The following is a 10,381-nucleotide window of genomic DNA, read 5'->3' on the forward strand; positions in this document are numbered from 1 at the left end:
ACAAGTGGTGCTTGGAGGAGTTCCAGGAGCCAAGGCCATGACATAGGGTGGGGACAGACTGTACACTGAGCAAAGGGGATCTTGTGCTCTTTCCACTGCTCCATTCTACCTCCCTCTGAATTGAGCTAAACTACAGAAATTGTATCCTTCTACACATTTTGCTTTAAAAACACAAAACTACCCAAGGAAGCTTTAATTTAGACATCTTTTTCGGCCGCAAAACACAGCCAATTATATTATGTCAATCTGGCTTTTTACAACTTACATTGATTTCCATGGTGGTGATGATCAAGCTAAAGAGTCTATCATTGGTGTACATGTGCAAGACTTCCCCTGAACTGGAGTTCCAGTCATAGACTGACTGGGACTCATTCTACTGGCGTTGAAAACCCTTCTTTGTCTGTCTTCACTTATGTTTTACTTATTTGTTTATTGCTTACTCCTTGCCCCACTAGAGTGTAAATTACAGAGGGCAGGGATTCTCATTTGTTTTGATCTTTCCTGCATCCCAGAGGTTAGAACAGTTTTGGCACATAGTAAGCACTCAAAAAGTAGTTGTTTTAATAGGAGGACAGCAGGAAATGTAACCTTATCCATTTTCAGACCATAAATCGTAAAGAAAACTTGCCCACTGCTGAAACAAATTAGGAGTGATTAACTCGATACTCTCTTCCCTAAGGCCTGTCAGGGGCCAGACTGAAGGAGAAAAGGAAGACACCATTAACCCTCCAAAGGGCTCAGGATAGGTTGCTGCTTTGTCCTTACTTTTCTCACCTACAAGATGAGGTGGTCGGAGAAGAAAAACAACATGTCCTTGAATAACATCATTTCACCCAATGTCATTTCATTACAAAGTTGATGAGGAGGAAAAAATTGATTCCCAGACAGGGCCTCTGTCTGTGTGGAATTTGCACGTTCTCCCATGTCTGCATTTTCTCTGGGGACTCTGGTTGCCTCCCACACCTCAAAGATGAGTATGTGAGGTGAATGGGTGTGTCTCCATTGTCCCAGACTGAGTGAGTGTATGTGTGTGTAGGGTGTGTGTGTGGTCCTGTTCAAGGGGGCTCTTTCCTGATGGCCTGGGCTGCTGAGAGAGGCTCTGGCCACCGTGACACCGAACTGGGGATAAGTGGGTTGGAAAATAATGTTTTTATTCATCTTTCTTAAATGTATGTGGAGCTCACATTTATTTCAATGTTTAGGCGATGTTTTTATGACCAGAAATATACCCTAGGAACTTCACTCTTATTTGTATCAATTAGTCTATGGTAAAATTGGTTTCATTATACATTGGTTCACTTAAAGTCGCTGTTTTCAAGAACCTATTGACGATGTTAAGTGAGGACTTACTGTATCTGCAAAGTTTCCAGCTCTAAAACTCTATGCTTCATCTTCCCCTAGGTCTACATGCCACACAAAGGAAGTCTTAGGGTGCTCGGACCAGCAAGATGCTCCACTCTGGTTCTGAAGTGACAGTTTTCTCCTTAGCATTTTCACCTTTTAACAGTTGTCAATAACTGCCATAACAAAGATAGCAAAATTCTATTGAGAATTTTCTCCCAATCAAATTTACAATCCTGCCGCTGTGCTTCCTTTTTGGTTTTATAAAGCAAAGTTCTTTTTTCTGGGTCTAAATTGGTGTCAAATACCAATTGGTGTCAAATAGGATATTATTACATTTATGTCACCTCACAAGTCATTTCATTCCAGGACTGCTCAAACTAGGTCAGATAGGGAACATAAAGAAATCTTCCTTTGCTTTGCTGACCTTGATATCTTGAGCTTTTAAAATATAAATATAAAGAATTTGGGGCTAAATAATAAACTATCATATATCTACATTCCAGTAGAGACAAACAGTAGTGGGATGCTAACTTTTCTTTTTTCTTTTCTTTTCTTTTTTTTTCAGAGAGGAAGGGAAGGGGAGAGAAAAATAGAAATATCAATGAGAGAGAATCATTGGTCAACTGCCTCCCACCACACCCCTCACTGGGGATCAAGCCCAGAACCTGGGCATGTGCCCTGACAGGGAATCAAACCATGACCTTCTGGTTCATAGGTTGACGCTCAACCACTGAGCCACACTGGCTGGTCTGGATGCTAAATTTTAAATAAAATTTTTAAATTGAGAAGATGTATACTTATTGTTGAAATTGACCTGATTTTCTGCAAACTGAGAAGAACTGGCCTACTGACTGCATTTCAAAGCACAAGTGGATGAATGTTAGCATCGGGTGGTCAGGAGCATAGGCTCTGGACCTGTTAGTTAGATGCCCTTGGGTGGCTTATTTAACTGCTCTGTGCTTCAGTTTCCTCAATAATAGCATCTAACTTGTAGGGTTATTGAGAAGCCTAAATAAGGTAGAACAAATAAAACTTCAACTGAGCCAGGCACCCAACATGGGCTTGACCACTGTTGGCTGTTTCATCACGGAAGGCCATAATAAGACACACTTAGGCAAGGGTTAACTCAGGCAGGGAGAGAGATTGAAAAAATAAGAGCATTTTGAGAAAATGTAGGGATTAACAAAAAAAGAAGAGGAACAGATATGGGCAACACAAGACCATTGGATAAGTTATATGTGTTTATTTGACTTACATTTCTGTTAATTTGAACCTTTTAAAAAATCATTAACCTACTCACACAGGACTGCATCTGTAGCTGAAGTAGGGCTTGAGGTTATTGACTATTCAGGCCAGGTGCAAGGGTCATTGGAGCAAAAGCTGTTTCAGGTGTTATTTTAGGTTATCGGTCTCCTAGAAAATCTGGGGACCTGCAACCTAAGGATTTTCCAAGAATAATCTTTCTAAACTGAGGGATAAAGTTTAAAGATTTTGTTGTTGTTTTGTTTTGCCTTATTACGTTTTTAAATAACGTTTCAAAAATAAGGATCTATGAAAAGAAGAGTCAGATATAGCCAGAATCACAGTACTCTCCCCTGAGACTCCCTTGCCTGCAACTCGCCTCTCTTTCCCAGGCAAATCAACACTTTCCATAGCCCGTTGACCCCTCAGAGCATTTCCCCAGCACACTCTGTGTTTGGGGTTATTACTTTGAGCATGTTCAACCTTTTCTCAGATGTCACTGAACTGTGCTTAGGCTGGCCTTCTGGGCATTGACCCTTAAGCAAATAGATAATGTTCCCGAAAAAGTTTGAATTCTGTTGAATGCTTTATAATGAACACCAAAGTTGGAAAAACCCTTTGACTCTCCACAGTGGAGTTCATTGTTTCTTCTGGCTTCCTCAAGTTCACTTTCACAGGTAAGTGACTTATAATTTCTACAGCATTTGAGGCCTATGTTTTCTGCAAGTTCATTTCCTCTAAAGTTCACTGTGTGGGGCATTGTGTTTTTTATTTACTAAAGGGTGGCCTCTTGTCATGCGATAAATAATATGACTTGCAGAATAATGAATGATATCATAATATTATATACAATACAGATGACTCCTAATTTGTAGCAATGCTATTTTATGAATCAATTCTCTTGAGAATTTGTGGTGTATGGAGATGTGTTGTACAAATGAGTGAATAGCTTGAATAATCTACCAAAAATGAAAAATGCCAGTGAAGTTTCTTAACTTGGCTTTATGAAAGCATAATTCTGTTTGCACTGATAACCACAAATTCTACCCCAGAAAGCTGGTGCTGGTTTAATAAAGAACTATACCGACTTACCTTTTTTTCCCCAACACCATGCTCATTTCCTCATTCTCCCAGTTTTTAATAATTTATCAGGGTCCTCAAACTTTTTAAATAGGAGGCCAGTTCACTGTCCCTCAGACCATTGGAGGGCCGGACTATAGTTTAAAAAAAAACTATGAAAAAATTCCTATGCGCACTGCGGGCCCGGGACGAGTCGGCTGCTAAGCAGGACAGGCAGCGGCACCCGGCGGGCCGGATAAATGTCCTCGGTGGGCCGCATGTGGCCCGCGGGCGGTAGTTTGAGGACCCCTGATTAGATACTGAAAAATATGAGCTCTGGATACCTGGCTAAAGGGGGAAAAGTTGGTTTCTAGAATCTAATTTTAGTTCTTATGTTACCCTAGCTAGTAGAAATTACATGTTGCTGATGATCTGAATGCACAGATCAAATATCATACACATTTAAGACTGAGAATTAAGTGCGCTTTTTCTAAATGTTCTGAGGAAGGAATAGCTTTCTAGACATTTTAGAGACACATTAAAATGATTGTACCTTAGACTCTTAATATTGGGATCTAATAGTGATTATTATTAAACTTTTAAAGTATTGATTTATGTACAGGCTCTTGTTTAACAGAGGTTCTTTCTATGTGCAGGTACCCGCCAACCTACCCCCAGTAACAGCTCCAGACTTAGTTACTCCTGGGCTCGCTCTGTAACGCTGTAATGATCTCTGAAGCCTCCATTTCCCTGCTGAGGAGTAACTCTTTACACACCCCTTCCCCACTTGATTGTAAGCCCCTTGAATAATTTGAGTCCTACCACTAAGAGTAGTGGTGACAAATATTTGCTGATGAATGCTGGGAGTGAATTAGGAAGTAATTTAGGAAAAAAAATTGCCCACTCTGGTTTTAAAAGACACTGAAATTGCTAAAAAATGCCTGAGTTCCACTGTAGGAATAAGTATTAGAATGCTATGTTGCTTTGTGAAGATGAAAGGGCTATGCATGGAGAGACCAAGGAAAGCTGGGAGTAACTGCACTGTTAAATTCCACTTTCTTGAGGAGCTATTCCTTAGTCCTCCATCTCAGCTGTGACTCTGGGAAGAAAGGATGTTTGTGTGTCCCTTGAGGATGCCTGTGTATTCCTTTCCCCTCTGGGCTGTAAGGGCCCCATTTTTATTCCATCTCTGGACAGTGTCTCCCACATTGTTGACACACACCATCATCCCACAACCTACAAGATAACAATTTTCTTGCTTCTTAGTATAAGTTAATACTTCTTCTCTTCTTTAATGATCCTTGGGAAAAATAAACCATTTGTTAGGTTTGATGATAACACAGGAGTCCTACCTACATTCCTCAATGGCAGCAGTGAAAGATGTTTTAAAGGCTATTTATTTATTTATTTGGTTAATCCTCACTAGAGGATATTTTTCTATTGATTTTTAGAGTGGAAGAGACAGAGAAACATCGATGTGAGAGAAACACATCAATTAGTTGCCTCCTGCACAAGCCTGACTGGGTCCGGGGATAGAGCCTGGAATTGAGGTACGTGACCTTGACTGGAATTGAACCCGTGGCCTTTTAGTCCCTGGGCCAATGCTCTATCCACTGAGCCAAACCTGCTAGGGCAAGGGATTTTTAGAAAAATCGAAATTTGTGGCTTGGAAAGTGACTTCCAAATTCAAGAGGAGCAGGAGCAGTTCCGCTTTTCTCGCTGAGCAGCTCAGGGAAGGGGAGTTTGTGGAGCTCGGGGACAGAGGGAACAACTTCATAAGAGTCAGGAGAGTATTCTCTCCACTCCTGAGCTGGCCCTCTCGCCTCGCTGTCCCTCAGCTCCTCGGTGGCTGTCAGGGTTCCTCCTTACCATGTTGGTCTGGATGTGGAAAATCCTCAGCCTCTTCCTCCTGAATTCAGTCTAGGCAAGAACAACATGTTTTAAAGATAGTATTTGAGAGAAAATGGAATGGGAAGCAGAACAAATCTCCCCGCCCCCCCCTGCCCCCCCCAAAAAAAATTCAAAACCTTGAACACTGACAGAGTCAAGAAACCATCTCCTAAAGTGACAAGAACCTGGGCACCATTGGCTTGGCTGTGTCACATCACACAGCCTGTTTCCTTTGGTGACCTCAGGCACATTGGCTGGGGAGTGATTTGAACTATAATATACTCTGGGCCTTAGTAAAGGAGCGGGAGCCGCTGCTTGATCTGGGGGGATTTCTGACCTTCCCAACATGATTCCCTTGTATCTCTCTCTAGGTGTGGATTCCCAAATCTCAAGCCTTATCAGAGTTTTGAATTTTTTTTAAATATATATATAAATGTGATCAAACCCTTCTCTTGCCTGAAAGCCTTTATTGGTTACCATTGTCCTTGGGACAAGATCCCAGGTCCTTAATGTTAAGGATTACCAGGTCCCAAGGAATCAACCAGGCACATCCTCCAAGGTTACCCCATCCACTTGCCTTGCTACTGTCCTAAGGTAGAAAACTCTTTGCTATGTCTACCAGTAAAGGTCAGAAGACTGTCCTTCAGTGTGGGTTTCTGTGTGGATAGTATTACACATTTTGTCAAAGAAATTAAAACCTTCAAGCTTGGATAGTTAAACAGAAGCACATGTAGAACACAGGTTATAGCGTACATGCCATTTAGCAAAGAGAAACATGGGTGTTGGCATGAACAATTAAGAATTCTTGGGGGATTGCATGATTAGGTGGCTAAAGTCTGCCAATCAGTGCTTAGAAATCTTGATTTCCTACTTTAAACTTCTATATTCTCAAATTTATTGAAAAATATATTTTTCTGAAAGACCCTGAAATTTGTTCCCAGAGGTTTTAGGAGACTTCATAAAAATTCCGAGTGAAAAGGAAAGAGCATAGTATCTTATTTTTTAACACTGAGTTCTTTTGTGTTGGTTAAAGTAAAATTTTGTTATTATAAACTAGAGGCCCGGTGCACGAAATTGTGCACGGGTGCCCTCCCTAGGCCTGGCCAGCAATCGAAGTGCCAGCATCTGGTGTGAAAGGGCAGGACCCAGTTGACCTCTGGGCCCTGGGCCCCTGAGCCCCCACATGCCCTGCTCTGCCTGAGTCACAGTGCCCAAGTCCCCATGCAGAGATGAGGTGAGCACGGCTGGGCATCAGAGGCCGGGGTGCAGCATGGGCCTCTGGGCCACCCAGCGGTGCTGCATGGAAACTGGGCAGGCAGCGCACTCTCTCACAGCCAGCCTTGTAGACCAGCTCCTGTGTAAACCCATGGAGACCCTGACCGGCCCCTGCAGTCCCAGTGGCTGTGGCCCAGCTTACCTGGAAGATGTCACGGGGGTGCGGGATGGGCTTCTCACAGGTACCTGGCACCTGAGCGCGGGGGCTTCCCTGGTGTGCAAGCCCTGGCATTCCAGGGGAGGGTAGTAAGGGGAGTGAGAACAAGCTTGTCAGACACCCTGCATTCTCACCACACCTCCATCCCCATCACCCACCTCCCCCAAGCAGCCGGTGAGAGGTCACAGCCCCCTGCCTGGGTGCCGTGGGAGGCTGGTTGCCATCTGTGTTCCCCATCCTAGCCCGGGGCCGAGCCCCGATTGGGCAATCAGGGCCTGCTGGCTGCTGGTTGCCATCTGTGGGATGATCAGTTGGGGCTGGCCCCCCCCTTACCCGGCTCCCTAGGTGCCTGGGAGCTGGGCGGCAGCTCCACCCTCCATCTGCCGCTGCTGGTTGCCATCTGTGGGATGATTGTTGGGGCAATTGGGCCCCCGCTTGCACCCACCTTGGCCTTGAGCCACCCACTCACCTGCTCCACCATCCTGCTGTAGTCCCACTCTTGTCAGGGCTCATCGGGGCCAGCAGCGCCTCCACTGCTGCCTGCTGCCAGAGCTGTGTCACCACCACCCACCATGTTCCATGCTGCCCCCTGGTGGTCAGCACACGTCATAGTGAGAGGTTGAACAATTTGCATATTAGGCTTTTATTATATACTAGAGGCCCGGTGCACGAAATTCGTGCACAGGGGAGGGGGGGTGTCCCTCAGCCCAGCCTGCACCCTCTCCAATCTGGGACCCCTCGAGGGATGTCCGACTGCCTGTTTAAGCCCGATCCCAGTGGACATCCCTCTCACAATCCAGGACTGCTGGCTCCCAACTGCTCACCTGCCTGCCTTCCTGATTGCCCCTAAGTGCTTCTGCCTGCCAGCTTGATCACCCCTAACCACTCTCCTGCCAGCCTGTTTGCCCCTAACTGCCCTTCCCTGCAGGCTTGGTCACCCCTAACTGCCCTCCCTTGCAGGCCTGGTCCCTCCCAACTGCCCTCCCCTGCTGGCCTGATTGCCCACAACTGCCCTCCCTTGCTGGCCATCTTGTGGTGGCCATCTTGTGTTCACATGGGGGCAGGATCTTTGACCACATGGGGGCAGCCATCTTGTGTGTTGGAGTGATGGTCAATCTGCATATTACTCTTTTATTAGATAGGATAGAGGTCTGGTGCATGGGTGGGGGCCAGATGGTTTTCCCTGAAGGGTGTCCCAGATCAGGGTGGGGGTTCCCTTGGGGCATGAAGCAGCCTGGGCGAGGGGCCTGTGGTGGTTTGCAGGCTGGCCATGTCCCCTGGCGACCCAAGCAGAGGCCCTGGGATCTGGGGTTTATTTATCTTCTACAATTGAAACTTTGTAGCCTGGAGCAGAGCCAAGCCTTCTGCTTGCTCCATGGCGGCAGCCTTTTTTTTTTTGATTTATGTATCTTCTATAATTGAAACTTTGTAGCCTTAAGTGGAGGCCAGGGCCAGCCAGGATGTGCAGAAAGCTTGGCTTCCTCATTGCCGGGGAAACCCAAGCCTCCCTCCTGCTCTCTGTGGCCGTAGCCATCTTGGTTGGGTTTATTTGCATATTTGCTCCTGATTGGCTGGTGGGCATGGCTTGTGGGTGTAGCGGAGTGATGGTTAATTTGCATATTACTCTTTTATTATATAGGAGGATTGTTAAGAAACCCTAATTAAAGCTTCCTGCAAGGTCTGATACCCAAGTACCTTTTACATGCTTCAGGGAGCTCAAGAACAAATTGTTAGCTTAGGTGCTGAGAATTAGATGACTTTGCATCTGCTTGTATTGATGGGTAAAAATAAAGTGACTAAAGATAGCACTCTTAAATCATAGAGTATACCAAGCAAGGAGGAGACACTTTTATAACCCTGTAAAACAAATCTGTTTATCCCTGAAAACCAGACTCCCAGGGTTTCAGAGATTAGCAGAGATATTCTCCAGCATCTGCTATATGATGTTCCCAGGATCTTGTCTTAGGAAAAGGGAATTAACCAGTGGGAGGAAACATGGTCTAATGATATATCAAAGTTTCATTCTACACTTAATATAATACTGGAGGCCCAATGCATGAATTTGTGCATGGGTGGGGTCCGGCTGGCCCGGCCCCAATCGGGGCAGATCAGGGCTGGGCTTGTTAGGAGGAGGAGACAGCGGGAGGTTGGCTGGCTGGCCTGCCCCAATCGGGGCCCAGTCAGGGCTGGGCCAGCTGGGGGGAAGGGGGGAAGGGCCATGGGCGATTGGCCAGTGGGCCCCACCCCCAATTTGGGTGGGGAGGCCTGTTGGGGGCGGGGCTGGCCGTGAGGAGGGGCTGTGGACAGTGGGCTGGCTGGCCCTGTCCCCACATGGGGTAGGGGTGCTGATCGGGGAGTCAGCAGCCAGGGGAGGGGCCATGGGAGGTTGGCTGGCCAGCCCCACCCCCGATTGATGTGAGGGGGGCCAATCAGGGGTGGAGCTGGCTGGGGGGAGTGGCTGTGGGCTGATCAGGGTGGTGGGGGCCCATGAGGAGTAGGGGCGGCCAGGGGGAGGGGCCGTGGGCGGTTGCCCGGCCAGCCCTGCCCTTATCAGGGTGGGGGGCCAATCTGGGGTGGGGGAAAGTGGGGGAGGGACTGCAGGAGGTTGGCCTGCCGGCCCTGTCCCCTATTAGGGTGAGGGGGCAATCAGGGGTGGGGCCGCCTGGGGGAGGGTCTGCGGGCCAATTGGGGTGGTGTGGGCCCATCAGGGGTGGGGCCCACTGTGGGGAGGGGCTGAAGGAGGTTGGCCGGCTGACCCTGCCCCCTATTGTGGTGGGAGAGGCCGATCAGGGGTGGGGCCAGCTGGGGGGAGGGGCCACAGGGAGGTTGGCTGGCCAGCCCCACCCCCCAATTGGGCCAGTTTGCTGGCTGCAGTGGGCTTCATAGGAACCAGTCGTTTCGTTCATTATGGTATTCCGGTTGCTGGCTTTTTATATATATATAGATGAAGCAATATATGTAACATCTAATTCTGGAAGCATTGCCTTTTCTGGAAAATATCACAAGCAAGGCCTTGTTTATTCTTTCTAGTAATTTTGTTATCTAATTGCATCTTCCCAAACTTGGTGTCACAAAAATTGCCATTGTCTTTGTCGGTGCACGCAAGCAATTAACATTTTCAGCACAATGGCTTTCAAAAGTCATCATTGCCATTTCTAAACTGGCCAGAGATAAGGCATCTAGCCTCCATTTCTATTGAGCAACAGTCAAATGTTATGCAATGCATGCCCTGTAGCAATGGAGAGTGTACAACTTTCGAAGGATGGCTCCTTGGTGTATCAAAAGGGAACAGTGGACTTTCAAAGTTCAGATTGATGCACTGAATGCTGAAAAAGAAAACAAGCAAACAAAAGTATAGCCCCAGATATTCCGTAGCTGGCCTGGCATTCACACCTAAACCATGTTATGCTCTTT

At 46.6% G+C, this 10,381-nt stretch overlaps 1 protein-coding gene across 2 annotated transcripts in view; it reads left to right on the plus strand.

The window, feature by feature from the left end:
• Positions 1 to 3,077: 3,077 nt before the first annotated feature.
• The window catches only part of ABCB11 (ATP binding cassette subfamily B member 11), a 101,633-nt gene continuing 94,329 nt past the window's right edge, over positions 3,078 to 10,381 (plus strand). Inside the window, exons 1-2 of one of the 2 annotated variants that reach the window (XM_080671398.1) lie at positions 3,116 to 3,263; positions 5,097 to 5,195. The gene's annotated coding sequence lies outside the window, so the exon portion shown is untranslated. Of the gene's footprint in view, positions 3,264 to 5,096; positions 5,196 to 10,381 lie in introns of both variants that reach the window. The other variant, XM_080671399.1, reaches the window with a different exon arrangement.

Source organism: Plecotus auritus (genome assembly GCF_963455305.1).
Source record: "Plecotus auritus genome assembly, chromosome: 5".
Classification (NCBI taxonomy): domain Eukaryota; kingdom Metazoa; phylum Chordata; class Mammalia; order Chiroptera; family Vespertilionidae; genus Plecotus; species Plecotus auritus.